The sequence below is a fragment of the Lampris incognitus genome, unplaced genomic scaffold (genome assembly GCF_029633865.1).
Source record: "Lampris incognitus isolate fLamInc1 unplaced genomic scaffold, fLamInc1.hap2 scaffold_51, whole genome shotgun sequence".
Taxonomy (NCBI): domain Eukaryota; kingdom Metazoa; phylum Chordata; class Actinopteri; order Lampriformes; family Lampridae; genus Lampris; species Lampris incognitus.
The window spans coordinates 657,444-680,662 of NW_026611473.1; positions in this window are offsets into that span (position 1 = coordinate 657,444).

Genomic DNA, 23,219 nt, shown 5'->3' on the forward strand with positions numbered 1-23,219 from the left:
CCATCTCCTCACGGAGAGGGAGGAGTTAGGCAGCCCGAGTGAGTACGACGAAGAGAGAGGGCCATTTTTCTGCTGCTCCGTCTAAGTACCCGTTTCGCGGAGACTTTATACACAGCCCGTGTACTAGGCCCGCATTTGAGGTCAGGAGTGTTGCGATTGGCCCGCGGTCGTATGCTTGCTGGTGGGCTTTGTTTTAGTATGCCGATTATTTTGTTTATGCCCCATAGCCAGTGTCGCCGCTAGCTAGCTAAGTGCATTTAGCATCCAGTGCTAGTGTGTTAGCTAGCCGACTAGAGTTGTGGAGGCTAGTCAGAAGTCATCGGGCTGCGCTGGACGGTGATCTAACTAGGGGAGCCGCTCTGCTCCATTCCTGGGACCTGTCTGCTATCCAAAGAGGACTCGCTTCATCTGCTCTATCTTCGCCAGGGTTGTTTGAACATTGCAACCTTTGGCCATCTTGCGGCGGGTGGAGGCTGCTACCGGGGAGCCGACACCTGCCAGCTGCTAGGCTAGCACTACGCCTTCCATCCTCTGGACTGCACACAGCCTCCCGGTCGAGGGGGCGATGGGTTGTGAGTAACCCGAAAATTTCATTTATACTCACACACACACGCACACTTTTATCTCGTCGCCTGGGCATCGTAGCGGTGGCTGCCTTGCCCTCCGCTCAGAGAGCTGCTTTAATGTGCACCAACGGGCCCCAACGGAAAGTGCTGGGTATTTGTGTGTTCTTTTGATACTTTCTTCCTGTTTATTGTGACCGCTTGTCCCACCCTGTGTAATTTCAATTAATGTTTATTTAATCAGCAATACTACACTCGTGTGGTACTCTCTCTCTCTCTCTCTCTCTCTCTCTCTCATTATTATCAAATAAATCCTATTATTATTAATTATATTTCGGGTGTATTGGCAGCTCATTTTCCGCATATGCAAAGCCTAGGTTACTTATAGAGTGCTGGTAATAAGCTTGTACAGTAATTCAGTACACAGCAGAGTTATAAGATCTGCATTAACCACATGTTTGTTTCATTCTGGGAAGATATACCATTCACCAGCCTTAGCTAAGTGTAGTACTTTCACAGTGGAGGCACCGCGCTACTAAATTGATTATTATCTTGGTTAATTATTTCTATTATCAATTATCACTAATATTGTCATTAGTGACACTAGCCTACTAGTACACAGGAGGTTCAGCCAGCTCACCATTCCACCGCTGAGAACTCAGGATGCTGTTGCGCTATTGATTTGTATTGTAACACTTTAGTAACTGGTAGCATTAGGCTTTTGTCTTGTTTAAATGTGCTTGGCGTTGCCCGCCAGTGAAAAAGGGGTTACAAATAGCTTTACACTAGTCCAACTCACCGAGCAGGGGGCGACGTCCCTCTTTGTCGGAGTCCGTCGTAAAAAGAGAGAGTGAACCACAGCTCCGCCTCTAAATACGTCACTGGGAAATATGACACCACCTCCGGTGGGTGTGTGCTTTCCCCCGGGACAGACGTTCCCTAACCATGCCGTTGTCCCGGGAAAATGGACCCGCCCATCTGTTGGATCGCCAGGTCTTTCTCCGGAAACACCGGATGACGACCCAGTCGCCGGGGAGGTAGGAATGGAGAACCTTCTCAGCTGGGGTGGGGAGAGCAGCTGCCACCTGTTTGGGAGACTTGGGAGAGAGCAGAGGAGAGATTACAGCAGTGCTGTAGCATAGCATGCTCGTAAAGAGCGGTTTGGGGAAGAGCTCCCGGCGCAGGGCCCGTTCCCATGGTCGGAGGCCGTCCCATGACAATCTCAAAAGGACTAAGCCCTGCTCTGGAGTGTCTTTGTCGCACGCGCATGTACATAAGTACCAGAAGACGTAAGAAACTGTCTCTGTTGCCAGAGAGCACCAAAGTCCACGCCGAAAGCGTAGCGTGAATCCGTGTAGATGGTGACAGACCAGCCAGCTGCCAGCTCGCAGGCCGCAGAGAGGGCCGTGAGTTCAGCAGCCTGTGCAGAGAGGTGAGAGGGCAACGAGCTGCAATTAAGGCAAGCGGAGGCAGAGCAAACGACCCAACCAACCTGACATTGGCCGGTGGTAAGACAGCGGGAAGCCGACCCATCCACAAAAAGGACAACGTCAGGGTTGGCAAGAGGAGTGGAGCTGAGATCAGGCTGAGGTGAACAAACAGCAGAGACAGCTGCAACGCAGTCGTGTGGTTCACCATCGTCTGGTGAGGGAAGAAGGGTGGCGGGGTTAAGGACAGTGCAACGTTTGACAGTGATGGTGGGCATGTCAAGGAGCACAGTGTTGTAACGTAGCCACCGGGCTGCGGACAGCTGTGACCTTTTCTGTTCAAGTAGGAGGAGCGGGACCGCATGGGGAACCAGGAGAGTAACGTCGGAGTACCCCACGATGTCTCGCGAGGCCATCACAGCCTTTTCAGCAGCAGCGACGGCTCGAAGGCAGCGAGGCAAGCCAGCCGCTACCGGGTCAAGTTTGGCGGAGAAGTAAGCCACAGGGCGCAGCTTGCAGTCCCCCATGAGACTGACTGCAAGAGGACGGAGATCATGCAGCCGTTGCGCTCATCCACAGTTTGAGTGAATGCTTGAGCGGGCTCCGGATAGCCAAGAGTTGGTGCGATTTGGAGCTGGACTTTCAGTCCCTCAAAGGCTTTAGTTGCCTCTGGGGTCCACAAGAGGACCTGTGAGGCGGGTGCATGAGAGTCAATGAGGGCCCGAAGGGGTTTGTCAAAGGTTGCAAATGCCGGAACGAACAAGCGACACAGTAGGAAGCCATGCCTAAGAACAGGGTATCTGCAGGTTTCACTAAGTTAATTTCAAGACTTTATAAGACCTTTTTAATGCCACTTGGATCGGAATTTAAGACCAAGATCTACAACAAAATATATACATATGGTTGGTAAGCCCTAACACCCAACAGCTGAATATTTAAATATTTGATTCGCGCGAGTGCAGTTTTATCGAAATGGTTAAACAAATGTATGTTTTGTGACACGCTGATGTTGTAACCGCATTTCTTGACGTTCAGACCGAATATTTAAAGATTTGATTCGCGGAATTTCGCGCGATTGCAAACAGATAAGCTGAAGTCCTCCTCCATGTTGAAAAAGCTGCCATAAACTACACGCTGCTGTGACTGGTTGATTCGCTGTGAGCATTTGATGACAAAACAACGAATCACAGCAGAGCGCGCAGCGGAGGTCCCTCCCCCCTCCATCTGGCCGATCAATTCTAGCATCAACTTTTCTTCTTCTTCTCTCGGCTGCTATTTTGTCATGACTTAGTTAGCATTTGTCCGCCAAATTCTGTATAGGCTATACCATTTAGCAATTAACCGCTCAGTAAAACCAACATCGGTATTCTTTTCGATAACTAGTTACATTAATATTACCTACAACCGTGAGTTGCAGGTAATATTGCCATGGTATCGCATCATCCAGGTCATTTCTTTGTCTATGGGGGATACATATTTGTTTTAATTACAGGGAATAGCATGCTATAGGTAACAGGTGCGCCTGATACGAACCTGGAATTCATGAAAATAGCATGTGTGTTAGAGTTTATGGGAGACCCCAAGCGCACGACACCAGACAGAGATGGGGTTAGCCGAAAACTGGCGTACTTTATTCAAACATAGGAAGGCAATGAGCGACAAGGAAAAAACGGAAAGTCCAAGGGGGGAAAAAACTCGCGGGTAATCCAAACGGGAACAAGGCAGGATACTTCCACGGGGAAACCTTGCAAGGGAAAAACATGAACCAAGGGCTGGGATGAGTTCGTAGAGAAAAGGACCGTGAGAGGAGAGTCGCCGCTACTGCGGGGAGGTAACAACACGAACTGACAACGGGCACGTGGGAGGCCACCAAACTTAAGCCCAGCCCTGATGACTAAGCCCGGCCCTGACGAGCCGATTGGCTGCCGGCATGGGGTGGGCGGGCCACGGTGCGGGGTGGGCGAGCCATAACACTTGTTTCCCTTTTATTTTCTTTTTTCCCCCTCAAAATTCACTTAATCCTACCAAATGACCACTTCTATTAGTGCGAGACCGAGGGTGAACAGCCGCTTAATTGTCAGTGCACGACCTCATCTGGTTTCAATAGTATGCGTTTTAAATGATCATTTTATCCTTTAAAGAATTCTGCTTACCCGTGCGATGAATCTCCCAGGGTTTTGCTGAGGGATCTCAGCGACACCGACCAAACGGACCACCCGCCTCTCCCTTTCTTCTTCTCAAACCTGGTGAGGTTATTGGGAGATCGGTGACTATGTCCTTGTCCCGAGATGATCGGTCAGCCGGTTGTCCGTCTGGCGGGGCGACGTGAGATCCCGCTTCTGACACCAAATTGTTGTGGATTTTCCTTTATCCTTTTAATGGGCTCTTGCCCCAGGAACCTCTGGGGAGAATAATCATCGGACAAATATTAAAGAAAACAGAGAATCTTTAATGCATCTGCAGATGGAGAGACATAAGGCCACACAGAGGTTCGTCTGTGAGGATATGCTCTGCCTCTGAGCTGGAGATAGTGGTTTTTTATAGAACAGTCCGTCGCGTCATACACTATGTTTCCTGCGTCAACTAAGGTGTAATCTTAAAAAGGAATGAAGGAAAAATCTACGTTAATCACGTTCTGTGCCTCATGAGTGTCTGTACGCCTGTTGCACTTGTCTTTTGCTCAACCTGGCCGTTCCTGGGATGCGGCAACGGGGAGGCAAGCATAATAACAGTTGCTATGTGGCCCCATGGAAGGTACGCATGAGAACAATGGTCATGTGTGTCTGCAGTGAATGAGAAGTTTCATACACACAGACAAGTGGAAAACCACAGAGTACATACGGAGTGCATATGGAGAACATTTTGTACTCCACATACATCACCAACATCCTGCTCAGCTCTCCCCTTCTCAGCCTCCTCCTGCTCAGCTGCACCACTCTCCTCTCAGAGCCTCACCGCAGCCACATCGTGATGACACGACTGGTACGAATGACATTGCGAGCTACTTGGTGCGCCGAGAGCTTGTGAATTCCGGTCTCATCCAGTTCAACGAGCGCCCAGAAAATTATTGGGCATGGAACTCCTCTTTCTTCAACGCCATTGAAGGACTGAACTTAACTGCCAGCGAGGAGCTCGACCTCTTGACAAAGTCGTTAGGAAAAGAGTTCTCAGAGCACGTTACAAGGATTCGCTATGTGCACGTCACCGACCCTGTAGTGGGCCTACAACATGTCTGGGAACGCCTAGAAGAGTGCTCCCCTGAAGTGATCGAGAGAGCGCTCTTCGAGAGGATAGAGAACTTTCCAAAAATCGCTGAGAAAGGCCCCGTAAAGTTGAGGGAACTGGGAGACCTGCTGATGGAGTTAGACTCTGCTAAGTGTGAGGGCTACCTGCCGGGGATCTCGTACCTGGACACCGCCAGGCGTGTCAACCCGATCGTTGAGAAGCTGCCACACAGTCTACAAGAGAGATGGATAACTAAGGGTTCCCAGTACAAAGAGCAGCACCATGTCTCTCGCCCCCCCCCATTCACCTTCTTCGCAGACTTCATCTGCAGCGAGGCACACAGAAGAAACGACCCCAGCTTTACTCTCCCTTCAGCTCCCTCGAAAACGTCCAACAAGTCCTCCACAGGGTCCTCAAAACATGAGCGATCAGAAAAGGAATCAAGACACGCCAAAAGGCATGTCTCCACCCACAAGACAGAGGTCTCAACAAACCGCTCAGCTTCTCAGTCACGCAGTTCGAGCAGCAAGCCTGGCGACAAAGGTAAACAATGTCCCATCCATCAGAAGCGCCATCCTCTAAAGAAATGTCGGGGTTTTCGAAGCAAGTCTCTTGAGGAGCGCAAAGCCTTTCTGAAAGAGATTGGTGCCTGCTACAGGTGTTGCTCCTCCACAACTCACCTGGCGAAGAACTGTAAGGCAACTTTGAAGTGCAGCGAATGTGAGAGCGATGACCACATAGCGGCGCTCCACCCTGGACCTCCTCCACGGGACAAAAAAGACAAGGACCCCACCTCAGAGCATGGCGGGGAGAGTGAAGAGGAGGCGCCTCCACCAGCAGTCATCTCTAAATGCACAGAAGTTTGTGGCAGAGGCCAAAGCCTCAGATCCTGTGCCAAAATCTGCCTGGTGAAGGTATACGCCAAAGCACACCCAGACAGAGCTAGTAACGTCTACATCGTCCTGGACGACCAGAGCAACAGATCTCTGGCGAGGTCTGATTTCTTCCACCTCATCCAAATCAGAGGTTCAGACTCACTGTACACCCTGCGTACATGTGCAGGTGTCACCGAGACATCTGGAAGAAGAGCCACAGGGTTCTTGGCGGAGTCGTTGGATGGAAAAAAACAAGTGTGCTGCTTCCAACACTCATTGAGTGCAACCATATGCCTGACGATCGGTCAGAAATCCCGACCCCAGAAGCTGCACAGCACCACAGCCACCTGAAGTCCATCGCTCGCAGAATCCCTCGCCTGGACCCTGAAGCCCAGATCCTGATACTTCTGGGACGCCACATCCTTCAGGTCCACAAAGTCAGGGAGCAACGCAATGGTCCTCCCAGCGCCCCCTATGCCCAACGTCTAGACCTGGGTTGGGTGGTTATACGGGACGTGTGCCTGGGTTCAGCCCACAAGCCAGCAGCTGTGACTTCCTATCGCACCAGCGTGCTCGAAAACGGAAGGCCGTCTCTCCTCACTCCGTGCCCCAACCGTCTCCAGGTCAAGGAAAGGTTCCTCCTTACAGCATCAAACATGACACCCCAGTCCCTGATGACGACAAAGTGGGGCTTTCCATCGAAGATCGTCTGTTCCTGGAGTTCATGGACAGAGAGATGGTGATGGACGACACCAACAGCTGGGTGGTGCCTCTCCCATTCCGATCCCCTCGTCGACGGCTCCCGAACAATCGAGACCAAGCTCTCAGCAGACTTACCTCTCCCCGCCGCACCCTGGAAAGAAAGCCTAAGATGAAAGCCGACTTCGTCAAACCTTCATGCAAAACATCTTGTATTTATTTATGTATTTGTATTATATAATACAGACAAGAAGGAAAAAGGCAGAGACAAACATTGAAAAAGTCAATTTCTGTTAATGTGTTTTACATGTTATGCATTGCATTTCAAATAAAAGTCCAAAAGTAAGACTAAGGTCCATTTTTGGTATTTTTGGTACTCACTATAGGGGGCTGTTTTACTCCAGAAACATACATATATACTGTTTATGTGTATGTGTATTTGTATATGTATATGTTGAGGAGCTGCTGTATCAAAATTAGTTGTCTTCCTCCAGAACTTAGTAAATTTGTCCATACATAGGTTCAGGGATAAAGTCTGCTTTTCTATGTTATATATTCATTTTATGATTCCAATCCATTCCTCTTTGCTGTAGCTCAGCATTTAAATAATTTTTCTTAGATTTGTTGGTTTAGTCAGTGTTTCCTCTACCCAAAATGTGTTATGCTTTTCTTTCACAAATGTGGGAATGATGGTCCAAAATTGCGTTAAAATGTACAAAACAGTGAAATTTATCTTGCCTGGCCGGCCAGCACTCTAGATGCTCAGCACCCAAAAGCTCTGATCCTAGAATCGCCTCTGGTCAGCGCCAATCTTGTTATACGCAGCAAAAGACTGTGGCTGACTAGATAGCTATATCAGATGGCATAATTTTCTTGAATTATTAATTGATTATTAGCATTACACAATGTGTGAATTAATGTAATGTTTGATTTTGCAGTTTGGATGAGAAAAAACCCCGCAAGTTGGGTGTGAGATGGATGAAAAAGAAGAATTCTGGAATGAGTTGGACGACATGGTGGAGAGGGTACCCAAGGAGGAGAGAGTGGTGATTGGAGCGGACTTCAATGGACATGTTGGTGAAGGGAACAGAGGTGATGAGGAGGTGATGGGAAAGTATGGAGTCAAGAAGAGAAATGTGGAAGGACAGATGGTGGTCGATTTTGCGAAAAGGATGGAAATGGCTGTGGTGAATACATATTTCAAGAAGAGGGAGGAACACAGGGTGACGTACAAGAGTGGAGGAAAGTGCACACAGGTGGACTATATCTTATGTAGAAAGCACCATCTAAAAGGGATTGGAGACTGCAAGGTGGTGACAGGGGAGAGCGTAGCCAGGCAGCATCGGATGGTGGTCTGTAGGATGACTTTGGAGACCAAGAAGAGGAAGCGAGTGAAGACACAGCCGAAGATCAAATGGTGGAAGTTGAAGAAGGAAGACTGTTGTGTGGAGTTCAGGCAGGAGTTAAGACAGGCACTGGGTGGTAGTGAAGAGTTGCCAGATGGCTGGAAAACCACTGCAGAAATAGTGAGGGAGACAGCTAGGAAGGTACTTGGTGTGTCATCAGGACAGAGGAAGGAAGACAAGGAGACTTGGTGGTGGAATGAGGAAGTACAGCAAATTATACAGAGGAAAAGGTTGGCAAAGAAGAAGTGGGATAGTCAGAGAGATGAAGAAAGTAGACAGGAGTACAAGGAGATGCAGCGTAAAGCAAAGAGAGAGGTGGCAAAGGCAAAGGAAAAGGCGTATGGTGAGTTGTATGACAGATTAGACACTAAGGAAGGAGAAAAGGACTTGTACCGATTGGCTAGACAGAGGGACCAAGCTGCAAAGGATGTGCAGCAAGTTAGGGCGATCAAGGATAGAGATGGAAATGTGCTGACAAGCGAGGAGAGTGTGCTAAGAAGGTGGAAGGAATACTTTGAGGGACTGATGAATGAAGAAAATGAGAGAGAGAGAAGGTTGGATGATGTAGGGATTGTGAATCAGGAAGTTCAGCGGATTAGCAAGGAGGAAGTGAGGGCAGCTATGAAGAGGATGAAGAATGGAAAGGCAGTTGGTCCTGATGACATACCTGTGGAGGCATGGAGATGTTTAGGAGAGATGGCAGTGGAGTTTCTAACTAGATTGTTTAACACAATCCTGGAAAGTGAGAGGATGCCTGAGGAGTGGAGAAGAAGCATACTGGTACCGATTTTCAAGAACAAGGGCGATGTGCAGAACTGTAACAACTACAGAGGTATAAAGTTGATCAGCCACAGCATGAAGATTTGGGAAAGAGTAATAGAAGCTAGGTTAAGAGGAGAGGTGACGATCAGCGAGCAGCAGTATGGTTTCATGCCACGAAAGAGCACCACAGATGCGATGTTTGCTTTGAGAATGTTGATTGAGAAGTATAGAGAAGGCCAGAAAGAGTTGCACTGTGTCTTTGTAGATTTAGAGAAAGCTTATGACAGAGTACCGAGAGAGGAGGTGTGGTATTGTATGAGGAAGTCAGGAGTTGCAGAGAAGTATGTAGGAGTGGTGCAGGATACGTATGAGGGAAGTGTGACAATGGTGAGGTGTGCGGTTGGAATGACGGATGGGTTCAAGGTGGAGGTGGGATTACATCAAGGATCGGCTCTTAGCCCTTTCTTGTTTGCAATGGTGATGGACAGGTTGACGGACAAGATCAGGCAGGAGTCTCCATGGACGATGATGTTCGCGGATGACATTGTGATCTGTAGTGAGAGTAGGGTGCAGGTTGAGGAGAGCCTGGAGAGGTGGAGGTATGCACTGGAGAGAAGAGGAATGAAAGTCAGTAGGAGCAAGACGGAATACCTATGCGTGAATGAGAGAGAGGACAGTGGAATGGTCAGGATGCAAGGAGTGGAGGTGACAAAGACATCTGAGTTTAAATACTTGGGGTCAACTGTCCAAAGTAACGGGGAGTGCAGTAGAGAGGTGAAAAAGAGAGTGCAGGCAGGTTGGAGTGGGTGGAGAAGAGTGTCAGGAGTGATTTGCGACAGAAGGGTACCAGCAAGAGTTAAAGGGAAAGTTTACAAGATGGTTGTGAGACCAGCTATGTTATATGGTTTGGAGACATTGGCACTGACGAAAAGACAGGAGGCGGAGCTGGAGGTGGCAGAGTTGAAGATGCTAAGATTTTCACTGGGAGTAACGAAGAAGGACAGGATTAGGAACGATTATATTAGAGGGACCGCTCAGGTTGGACGGTTTGGAGACAAAGCAAGAGAGGCAAGATTGAGATGGCTTGGACATGTGTGGAGGAGAGATGCTGAGTATATTGGGAGAAGGATGCTGAATATGGAGCTGCCAGGGAAGAGGAGAAGAGGAAGGCCAAAGAGGAGGTTTATGGATGTGGTGAGGGAAGACATGCAGGTGGCTGGTGTGACAGAGGAAGACGCAGAAGACAGGAAGAAATGGAAACGGATGATCTGCTGTGGCGACCCCTAACGGGAGCAGCCGAAAGTAGTAGTAGTAGGATGAGAAAAAAAAAGGAGCCGCTGTGGGTACCACATACTGGAATGAGAAGCATGCAAAAGTGTTTATGCACTTTGTGTTAAGTTTGATAAGTTAACTTTTGTTGGTGCCTATAATACAGTTAATACGGTAGCCTGTTTCGTTAGTCACTTCTCCAGCAGTCTTTACGGTAACCCTCCTGTTAGGAGGAAGGCGCGCTGCTAGTGAAAGGCACTTGTTGAAATGTTTGGTAGGCTGAGGCCACTTGCTGTTGAGAGCGCAAATAAAGTTCAGTTAAATAAGTACAGTTGTCTTATTTGAAACTAACATTGGTAGCAGAGGATGGTTGCCTCGAATGACTTCAGACAGCCTCCTGGATTTGACGAAAAGAAGCCGTATGAAAACTGGAAAAATTAAGTGGAAATATGGAGACGGGTGACGAACTTGGACAAGAAAAAGCAAGCGTTGGCTGTGGCTCTATCGTTGACAGGTAGAGCGAGGGATACTGCTTTAGGAATAAATGTGGATGATCTAAATAAGGATGATGGAATGACCACTTTGATTGGGGAACTTGACAAGATTTTTTTGAGAGAAGAGAAGGACCGGGCTTACGAAGCCTATTCTGAGTTTGATCGAATATCGAGGGAAAATGGCGTCTCGATGGTGGACTTTATTGTTGATTTTGAACAGAAATACAACAGGATCCGTAAATTCGAGATGGTTCTGCCCGACGCTGTTTTGGCGTTTAAACTACTGGATACAGCAAGTCTTGATGTGAAAGACAAGCAACTGGCATTGACTGCATGTGGTAAACACACTTTTGATTATATGAAGTCAGCACTGAAACGCATATTCGGAGAAAAACATGAGCAGAAGGCGGGAGCCATTAACGTGAGTCAGGATGCAGCCTACTACACAGATCAAAGAAAACCGCACCCACGAACCCAAAGTGTGCAAGCTAGAGGACCACTCGCAGGCACAAATCCACTTGATAAGTACGGAAGACGAACAAAGTGTGGGATTTGTCAAAGCACATTCCACTGGGTGAAAGATTGCCCACATAAGAAAGAACACGTAAAGATAACAGAAGAAAATAAATGCACAGAAGAACCTGATGAGTGTAATATAACGCTGTTTTCTAAGGAATCGGATACGGAAATATTCATGGTTGAGGCTCTGGGATCAGCTGTCATTGACACGGCATGCACAAGGACTGTCTGTGGTGAAAAATGGCTGAATAACTATGTAGGGGGACTAAATGAGAAAGAAGTACAGAAAATAGTTAACACAGAGAGTAGCAAGCCTTTCAAGTTTGGGGATGGGCGAGTTGTACATTCGACAAAAAAGGTCAAGATACCAGCCAAGATAGGAGAAACAAAATGCTGTAGACACAGAAGTGGTCCCATCTGACATCCCTTTACTGCTGAGTAAAACGTCGCTAAAGAGAGCAGGAGCTGTGCTGAACTTGGAGAACGATACAGCAATAATGTTTCGGCAACCGATAGCTCTGAAGATGACCTCCTTAGGACACTACTGTCTGAACATAATGGATAATGAGTCACCATGCGATACATATGAGAATGTGGTCCTGGCCATCACAGAGAATATGACTAAGGAACAAAAACACAAAGCTTTACTGAAACTTCACAAGCAATTCGGACATGCATCAGTTGACAAACTGAAGAAGCTGCTGATAAATGCTGGAAACTCTGATAACGAGAGCACTGCTATTCTAGAGGAGATAGTAGGAAAATGTGAGATTTGTCTTAAGTACAGCAAGCCTAAGCCTAAGCCCAAGCTTGCTGTTGGGTCTGCCCATGGCCTCCCGATACAATGAGACTGTGGCAGTAGATTTACATGAGCTAGAACCGAATGTGTGGTACCTGCACATTATCGATCACTTCACACGCTTCAGTGCGGGTGGCATTGTGACCTCAAAGAAACCAAGTGTGATAGTGAAATGCTTTGGACATTCCTGGATCAGTGTCCATGGTCCACCGGAGCGTCTCTTCAGCGACAACGGTGGCGAGTTCAACAACGAGGAAATAAGAGACATGGCAGAGAACTTCAACATCGAGATAAAGACGACTGCTGGCTATAGTCCAGCGGTCGGGAACCTATGGCTCGCGAGCCATATATGGCTCTTCCGGTGACGGCATATGGCTCCCAGACAATTTTGAGTTGAAAATTATTTTTTTTTCAAAAAAATCAGTTTGGAACTGATTTTAAAATACTTGTGATATTTCTTAATAATACTGTGTCATTTTAAAGTAAACAGAAATTAGTTTTGAAGATAAATTTCACGGGTCACCCGTGGGTCGGGTCGGGAACCAATGGCTCGCGAGCATTTCCGGGTCATTGTAAAGGTGAAGAAATCAATTTTATCAGATAGCCAACTAGTTTATCCGCTTCAACCCTTGTAACGGAAAAGATGGCGAAAAGAAAAAAAGACGATGATTACCGTGCATTCCAGGCTGCGTGGACAGAGGAATTTGCATTTGTGGAGAGAGCAGGATCTGCGGTATGTCTAATATGCAATGATAAAATTGCATCGATGAAACGGTCAAATATAAAGCGGCACTTCGATACGCACCATGCTTCATTTGCATCGAAATATCCAGCGGGGGACAGCAGGAGAAGGGCATGCGAGGAGCTACAGCGGAGAGTGCAGACGAGTCAGCAGCAACTACGTGTGTGGACCAAGCAAGGTGACGGGAATTCCGCTAGCTTTGCGGGGGCTTTGGCAATAGTAAGGAATGGAAAGTCATTCACAGATGGCGAGGATGCCAAAACATTCATGCTTGATGTGGCCAATGAACTGTTTGATGACTTCCCAAATAAAGACAAGATAATCAAACGAATAAAAGACATGTCCCTGTCAGCAAGAACTGTGCACGATCGTAGCAATCAAGTCGAGGAAACACAAATTAAGGACATAAACGCCGGGACATACTTTTCTCTCGCGTTAGATGAGTCAACAGACGTTAGCCATCTATCTCAGTGCAGTATCATTGCCAGGTATGCTGCAGGTGACACACTGCGTGAGGAAAGCTTGGCTGTTTTGCCAATGAAAGGGACAACAAGAGGAGAGGATTTATTCATGTCTTTCATGGAGTTTGCTAAAGAAAAAAAACTACCGATGGATAAACTTATTTCTGTCTGTACTGATGGTGCACTCTGTATGTTGGGGAAGAACAAAGGATTTGTAGCGCTTCTCCGTGAACATGAAAAGAGAGCCATCCTAAGTTTTCATTGCATCCTGCACCAGGAGGCGCTTTGCGCTCAGACGTGTAGCCAGGAGCTTGGCGAGGTGATGTCTCTGGTCATTCGAGTGGTCAACTTTATTGTTGCCCGAGCTTTAAATGATCGCCAGTTTAAAGCTCTGTTAGAAGAAGTTGGGAATCATTATCCCGGTCTGCTTTTACACAGCAACGTGCGTTGGTTGTCAAGGGGGAAGGTGCTCAGCCGTTTTGCAGCTTGCCTGAGTGAAATCCGGACTTTTCTTGAAATGAAAGGCGTCAAGCATCCTGAGCTAGACAACACTGACTGGCTCCTGCAGTTTCACTATCTCGTGGACATAACTGGCCATCTGAACCAGCTCAATGTGAAAATGCAAGGTATTGGAAATACAATCTCATCCCTTCAACAAGCAGTGTTTGCATTTGAAAGCAAGCTGGAAGTCTTTCTCAGGGACATTGAAACAGGTCGTCTTCTGCACTTTGAAAGACTGCAACAATTTAGAGATGCATGCTTAGCAAGTGACTCCACTCAACATCTGGATCTCCAGCAGCTAGCTGGCTTTACGTTCAATCTCCTGCAGTCATTCAAAGCACGTTTTGGAGAATTTCGTGCGCGCACTGGTCTTTTCAAGTTCATCACTCATCCACATGTGTGCAGTGGACAAAATCGACCTGACATGCATCCCCGGGGTCTCTATCGGAGACTTTGAGCTGGAAGTTGCTGACCTGAAGGCATCAGACATGTGGATGAGTAAGTTCAAGTCACTTAATGGAGAGTTGGAAAGTCTTGCGCGACAGCGAGCAGAGCTGGCGAGGGAACACAAGTGGACAGAAATTAAAAATCTTCAACCTGAAGACCAGCTGATTCTTAAAACTTGGAACGATCTTCCTGTGACATACCACACAATGCAGCGTGTGAGTATTGCCGTATTGACCATGTTTGGCTCTACATATGCATGTGAACAGTCTTTCTCGCATATGAGGAACATTAAGACCAACCTACGCTCACGTTTAACTGATGGAAGCCTCAACGCCTGCATGAAGCTCAACCTCACCACGTATGAACCAGACTACAAGGCCATCAGCAAAACCATGCAGCACCAGAAGTCGCATTAAAAGTAAGACATATTTAATTTATTATACGTTAAAAATACTATATGGCTCTCAATGAAATATATTTAGAAATATTTGGCTTTTATGGCTCTCCCAGTCAAAAAGGTTCCCGACCCCTGCTATAGTCCATGGAGCAATGGCTTGCTGGAACGCCATAACCAAATGCTCAAAGATAATACTGAAGGTAAAACTTGACAACGGAGTTGACTGGAAAACTGCACTGGATTGGGCACTCATGGCAAAGAACACAGTGCAGAACGTACATGGCTTCAGCCCACATCAGCTGGTGTTTGGACAGAATCCGAACCCTCCCTCTGTGTTAGTGGATCAGCCACCTGCTTTGGAGGGAACTACTATGAGTGCATGGGTGGGACAGCACATAACAGCATTACATGCAGTAAGGAAAGCTTTCATAGAGGCAGAGTGCTCAGAGAGAATCAGAAGAGCTCTACGAAAGCAACTTCGTCAAACAGATGAGAAGTATGAAACTGGGGACAAGGTGTTCTACAAAAGGACAGACTGTGTTGAGTGGAAAGGTCCTGGAGTCGTGATACGACAAGATGGGGTGGTGATCTTTGTACACCATGGTGGGACCTATGTCAGGGTTCATCATTCTAGGTTGCAGAAGGTTGATAAGAGTGAAGTAGGTGCTAGTGACGGTCTAGAGCACCCTGGGGAGAATGTTACTGAGGGCAATATGAAAGTACCTGTTACTGATAGTGATGTGGATGTTGATAACAATGACAGTGGGAACATACCTGGTACTGATTGTGACATAGATGTTGATATGAACAATGACGGTGAGGCTGGGGGTGTTACAGACAATGATACAGATGTCACTGAGGGTAACAATCATAAGGATAATCAACAGACAGGCATAAGGGTAGGAGCCTCCCTAGGGCTGAAAACAGGTCAAACAATCAGCTTTGTGGATAATGTAACAGATGCGTCTCACAGAGCTAAAGTGATGGGACGAGCAGGAAAGGCTACAGGAAATAACAGAAACTGGTACAGCCTACAGTACTTAGAACTATCTGACATCGCTGGTACTATGGGGTCAGCTGATCTTACTAAGGTAGACAATCTTCAGGTTAATCCACTGGATAGTGTAGAACTATGCTCTGATATGCAGGAAAATGATGTATTAGTCACAGGTGGTGTTTCATTTGATAAGGCTAAACTAGATGAAATAAGTAGCTGGAAGAATGATGGGGTGTTTGAGAAGGTAAAAGATATGGGTCAAAGGCATGTGTCCACTAGACGGGTGTGCACACTGAAAGAAACCCCTGATGGTGTAATACCCAAAGCGCGTCTTGTGGCTAGAGGTTTTGAAGAATTCAACACTAAAGATCTATAGAAGGACTCACCTACATGCTCATCAGAGTCCCTCAGACTACTCATGTCAGGTCTATGTCAGAATAAGTGGCATCAAATAACTTATCCAGAACAAAAGGATTCATCGTATTCTGTGGTCAGCTACAAAAGAACAGCTGGCAGACTGTCTGACCAAAAAGGGAGCCTCTTCCCTGGTATTACTTAAGGCACTGAATAATGGACAATGGAAGCTAGATGACTGAGTCTGACTGTTGATAACTGAGCATGAGCTCATTAAAAATTAATAATTAAAAATTATTGTTGCATACATTGATGCAACTGAGTTGCAACCTGTTGTTGTTTCTACTTGTTTCTGTTCTGTGTAAATGTGTATGAGTTGTCTGTTGTCATCATATACATTACGTTTTGCTAATGTTGTCACTTATTGCAAAGCAGTCCCTTCTCCCGTGGTTTTATTCATGATGTCATCAGCGATTAGTCAATGTCGACTTGACTTTCATCACAAAACAGCTGACTTCAAAAACTCTTAAGTCATACAACCCCTAACACACACACAAAGTTGCAAACACAAACATGCCCGTCCATCCATCCATCCTTTCCCCCACCTACCTTAGCGTCATGCTCCTGCAGGTGTGTTCCACTGGCGTGCAGGTAGTTAAAGAGGTCCTCAGAGGGCAGTGGTCTCTCCAGCATCAAGATCAACTCTTGCTCCACTTCAAACCTTTCATGCAGGGTCACTGCTGCACTCTTCCCCATCACTCCTGGGTGACCTGCAAGCAGCAGAAGCCCCAGTTCAAGGGGAAACCCAAACTTTTACCCATCTCGAGTCTGACAGAGACAAAGAGTTACAATGAGGTGGCTGAGAACAGCCTCAGGTTAAGGATTTTAACACAACCTAGTCAACGTACCTTTATACAGGGTATCTGCAGGTTTCAGTAAGTTAAATTTAAGGCTTTTTAAGACCTTTTTAATGCCACTTGGAATGGAATTTAAGACCAAGATCTACAACAAAATATAAACATATGGTTGGTAAGACCTAACGCCCAACAGCTGCTTGCTGGTAGCAGAACCCGTGGGTCAACCACAGGAATCGATTTTAAGCAATATTTCTTTAAAGAATGAAATGAGCAGATTAAGACACAGATTAATTGGAACATATTCATTCAATAAACGAGACTTGTCTTGATATGGTGCTACTGAACACACACCCGTCACTCATGGCATGAGCTTCAGTTCTGTGGCCTTACTCTCCAACTCTGCCTCAGCTTGTTTCAGCTCGCTCATTTTTTCTTTGTATCTCTTCCTGAGGATGTTGGACTTTGTGATGAGCTGAGCCATCAAGGTGCCGGACTTGCCCTCTGCTTGCTCAGCAAACTTGTCCGCATCCTTCTCCAGGCTGTCAGATACCTCCAGCAGAGTTTTCTTTTCTTTTTTTTTAAGCTCAGCTATGTGGTCCTCTGCAGTTTTTCTCTTCTGCCCTTGTGCAGTGCTTTGCCTCTTCCTCTTCTCCAGGTCAAGATTTTCTCTGTATTTTGACCTTGCTGATCCCACAGAGATCAGCAGCTCCTTAGTGAGAGGGACCTTGACAACCCCCACAGATTGCAACATAGTCACAGACCAGTCTCTGGGCAATTACAGTGTCCTCCTGCAAGTTAACGGTCTCCACCTCCTTGTTAATGGAGAAGCTCCTCTCGACTGTTGCCTGTCCATGGGACAAGAGTAGAAGTTTCTGACAAAACTCCCAGAGCTCAGGGTAGGGTTGGCTGAGCAAGCCATGCAGAAACACATCAAGCCTCGTTTCTGTGGGCTGGAAGGACAGGAAGTGCTCGCTTTTAGCCTCAACAGATAGGAAGTTCCCAAACTGTTGGGTAATAACATCACCTGTAACAAAACAGATGAAAGGAAATAAGTGAAATATTATTTAGATGATTAATCATGATATTAAATCAGACAGGCTTATATCAGTTATTACTCTGTACTTTTGGTAATAATCAGGAACAACATTTCCAGAGCTATTCTATTAAACTATTCCTACCAGCAGAGACACCTCCTGACAACTGCTCGTCTTGCAGAAACTTCTGCACAAGTCTGCTCATTCTTCCCTGGCACCAGTCTGGGTTGGAGTACATGATAGTGGGGTCCAAACACGCCATCCGTCTCACGGTGGGGTATTTCAGGGGGCTCTTGTCTTGGACTTTCTTTAGGATATTTGACATACCCTTCACGCAGTCCTTCCTAAACTCGAGGGCAGTGAGCTCTCCTAAGCAGCTCTTTCTCTGCAGTTCCTGACAGATGGGTAATGGATTGTAAATAGAGCTGAATGACCTAACAATATTGCCTAGGTCTGTATATAATTTGATAGAAAGTAATACATCTAAATGATCAAACTACCTTCAGGGCTGCCTCAGCACCCAAGCCCGTCAACTTCCTTCAGGCGGACCCAGTTCTTCTGGTCAGCGACATCCAGTCTGACCAGCTGCAGTGGAGTGATGTCCTGGAGAAGCTTCCTCTTGGCAAAACGCCTCAGTAAACTCTGTCAACAGGAAAACTCTGTAAAGCAAATCCCCCTATAACCACATTCATCACTGAAAAAATTGCTATGTTGTTATTACTTTAAAATGATCTCTATCATCACTTCTATCAAAAGCATCACATCATCAAGAGTACAATGAGCGATAAGAGTTGAAATCAACGAGCAATATCAACCTATGCAGTGCTAGAATATAAATAATTAGATTACCTTGTACAACTCAGCCAAGTCTTTGAAGAGGAATGGCATCACTGGCTCGTCGGTCTGGTACTTTGTCAAAAAGGGACTGAAGGCCCTCGAGATAGCCATGATGAACTGCAGTTTGGCCAAGATGAGCGGATCTTGCTGAGCTGCTTCTATGGTATCAAATGAGCCTGTTCCGGGATTTGGAAGCTTCTTGGTTCTCACCGCATCCGCATACTTCACCACTTCTACAGCTCTCTCCACAACCGGCAGGTTCTCAATCCACCAGTGGCCACAGAATGGTAACGGGAAGACCGAGGATTTGGTGAGAGCAGTGAAATCCTCTCTCCTAGCTGGCACATTGTGGAAAAGAATGTGCATGGCCCTCACCACCTTCTCCTGCTGCCACATGGAGAAGCCGCATTTGAATGCGTTATGTAGGGTGTGGAGGCCACAGCTACCCACAACAACCAGCTGGGCACCACCATACTGCTCAGCGTGCTCTTGCTGCAGAAGCTCAAAGAACTTCCAGTTCACATTGGGTCCATCCATGGAGATGGACACCAGGCTCCTGAGGTTCAGCTGCTCCACACACTCCTGAGAATAACATGAATATATACGATAAGCTTACCAATGGTTCAATGTAAAACATTGCTGTCTACACATCACTCAAACAGTTCACATTTAAATTAGCTAGCCTACACAGCATCATCATAATATTATAATAAAATGATGGCTAATATTGAATTACATTTCTAACATTTCAAGCAGCCAAGTCTACTCTTCTGACTAAAATGAGGCAACAAAAGATATTGAATGCTAATGGCATCTTTGTTAGCTTTCCCTAGGGTACTATTATTGAATACATCATGACATTGCCATAATCAACTAATCTGAAAATGAATGTAACGGTAACAATGAGTCAACATTTCTTAACAAATAATATTTAACATTAGCTAACAATAATTCAATAAATCCACGTATTACTCACTTTAAAATGTTGCAGTAAATCCTTAGCTGTTGAATGCCCCATGAACTGCGACCCCAGGTACCGTGATTGAACGTGATCTCCCTCCCAATAGCGCACACGCACGTCCAGTTGCTTACTTTTTGTAGTGTGGTTGAGGCTTTCGTCAAACATCAAAACAAACGTGCCCTTGTTTACTTTCCCATGGCGCTAATGTTGGCTGCCGTTAGTGTGACTGTTGTGTTGTCCGTCCTGCCAAGAATACACAGGAGAGGTTGTCTTGGTGGATGATGTGGTCTTTTATTATTAATATGTCTATCACTAACCGGCATCATCCATTTCTAATTTATATGACAGAAAATTATATAAGAGTGAACAAAAAAAAAAGTTACCGGCGTTTCTTCTTGGTTGATGCTAGAATGATCGTCCGGAGGGAGGGGGGAGGAACCTCCGCTGTGTGCTCTGCTGTGATTCGCTGTTTTGTCATCAAATTCCCCACAGCTAATCAACCAATCACAGCAGCGTATAGTTTCTGGCAGTTTTTTTCAAAATGGAGGAGGACTTCAGCTTATCTGACTGTAGTCGCGCGAATCAATTGTTTAAATATTCGGTCTGAAAGTCAAGACCTCTTTTCAACCAGCTAAAATGCGGTTACAACATTAACGTGTCACAAAACATACATTTGTTTAACCATTTCAATAAAACTGCACTCGCGCGAATCAAATGTTTAAATATTCAGTCTGAACGTAAAGGCCTCTTTTCAACCAGCTAGAAACCCTCCCTGGCCACAGTTTTCCAATTCACCTGCATTCTGTAATTGTTCTCGTTAAATTAAAGTGAATTGTATGTCAGGACTGACTGCAGTCCTGCATGTAGCCTACTTTTATTGTTGTGAAATAAATGTATCTGACCAATTTGAAAGTGTATACTTTTTGTGAGGAGCCATGCCCACTACCACAGTACAGTGGTGGAAAATAGTACATTTATTAAGGTAGGCTATTATAGCTACTTAGTTCCAATTTGAGGTAGCTTTACTTGAGTATTGCCATTTGATGCTACGTTATACTTCCACTCCATTACATTTCAGGGGGAAATATTGTACGTTCTACTCCACTACATTTATTAGACAGCTTCGGTTACTTTTCAGATGGAGCTGCGGTATGCCTACATTCAACACTAAGCTAATATCGTTTCTCTTTCCAGCCTCAACTGAACAAATCATCGAAATGGTTAAACAAATGTATGTTTTGTGACACGTTGATGTTGTAAGTAACCGCATTTTAGCTGATTGAAAAGCGGTCTTGAAGTTCAGACCGAATATTTAAACATTTGATTCGCGGAATTTCGCGCGATTGCAATCAGATAAGCTGAAGTCCTCCTCCATGTTGAAAAAGCTACCAGAAACTATACACTGCTGTGATTGGTTGATTTGCTGTGAGCATTTGATGACAAAACAACGAATCACAGCAGAGCACGCAGCAGAGGTCCTTCCCCCCTCCATCCGGCCGATCAATTCTAGCATCAACCTTTCTTCTTCTTTCGGCTGCCATTTTGTCATGACTTAGTTAGCATTTGTCCGCCAAATTCTATATAGGCTATACCAATTAGCAACTAACTGCTCAGTAAAACCAACATCGGTATTCTTTTCGATAACTAGTTACATTAATATTACCTACAACCGTGAGTTGCAGGTAATATTGCCATGGTATTGCGTCATCCAGGTCATTTATTTGTCTATGGGGATAGATATTTGTTTTAATTACAGGGAATAGCATGCTATAGCTAACAGCTGCACCTGATACGAACCTGGAATTCATAAAAATAGCATGTTGTGGAATGAATATGTACCGTATAAGTGTCAAATATTATCTTATGTCAGTTTAGGTGTTCAACAGATTTTTCGTTCGTTTTAAAAAGCGTTATTTTATTATTTTTGCGGAGCTACCGGAATGTGACTTACCACTGCTCAGAATTTTCATCTCTGCTGTGGATTTCCGGTTTCCAGAGGCTTCTATAAGAGATTCTATCTGACCAATAGATGTCGCTGGCAGAACACATTTATGCATTTCACCATAGAACGGTCTATTTACAACCTCACATTAGCTGCAGCCTATACTCTAGTCACGACCGCAAGTAGTTACCAGAATGATTCGCGCTCTGCACGCAACCCAAGCTAAATTAATCTTCACACAACACAAACGAAGAAGAAGAAATAGTCCTCTCCCGGACAGTTCTTTTTTAAGACCTTTGAGTAATGAATTTAATACCATTTTCCGACATTTTTAATGAATTTAAGACATTTTGAGGCCTTTAATTTAGATACATGAATTTAAGACTTTTTAAGGAGCCGCGGACACCCTGAACACACACAACCGTGCAACACTTAAGTCAAAAATCCCGAGTCTAAACTGAATAACGTATGTGTGTGTGTCTGTGTGTGTGAAGCCAAAGTGTTTTTGCATGAGGAATCTGGACGGGGAGACAAGCAGCAGCAGTAAATAAATAGATTAATACTCATTATGAACAAGAACGCCCACTCGTGTGTCTGTAACTTTTTTTTCTTAACTTTGGGAAGTGGCACGGGACATCTAAAAGTTTGCTGACCCCTGTAGTAGCGGTCCATCCAGTGTGTGGAAATACTTCAGTAAAGTTGAAACCTGTACTACTGTCACTTGCAAAACAATGAAGTCCTTTCTGGAATACAACAAAAGTACAAGTGCCATGCACACTCACCTGAAAAAGCATCCTCTAATGCCAGCTGCTGAGGAACGATCCAAACCCTCTCGACACCAGTCAACTGGCTACTTCACCAAACGCCCTGCCATAACAGGCCATAACAAGATGGCTCCAAATCACCAATTTGCTGGTGAATTTCATTGTGAAATATATTTGACCTTTAGTTGCAGTACATCAGAGAAAGCTTCATAGACCTACTGGCTTTTTTTAACCTGGCTACAATGTCCCATCTTACAACACGCTGTTGAACACTATTAAACAGCACTACGACAGCCAGGATCAAAGAGCAAAAACTGACTGAGCAAGACTATGAGTAGGCTTACAGGCTAGATCTTGCCTGAGTTTTGTTTACCTCAAGTGTTTTTCCTGACGTTTCAATTTTTCTTTTTTTGTACCTTAATGGGAGTTTTACCACATATAAGTTATTAATGCATACATTGATGCAGTTGAGTTGCAAGCTGTTGTTTCTGTTCTGTATAAATTATGTGTATGAGCTGTCTGCTGTCAGCATATACATTAAATTTTGCTAATAGGTTGTCACTTGTTGCAAAGCAGTCCCTTCTCCTGTGCTGTTAGTCAATGTTGACTCGACTTTCATCACAAAACAGTCGACTTTGAAAAAATCTGAAGTCATGTAACCCCTAACAGACACAAAAAAGTTGCACCACAAACATGCCTGCCTGCCCACCCATCAATCCATCCATCCATCCATCCACCCATCTACCTTAACATCATGCTCCTGCAGGTGTCTTCCTCTGGCTTGCAGGTACCCGCAAGGAGCAGCAGCACCACTTCCAGGGGAAACCCAAACTTTTCCCCATCTTGAGTCTGAAAGACACAAAGAGTTGTAATGAGGTTGCTGAGAA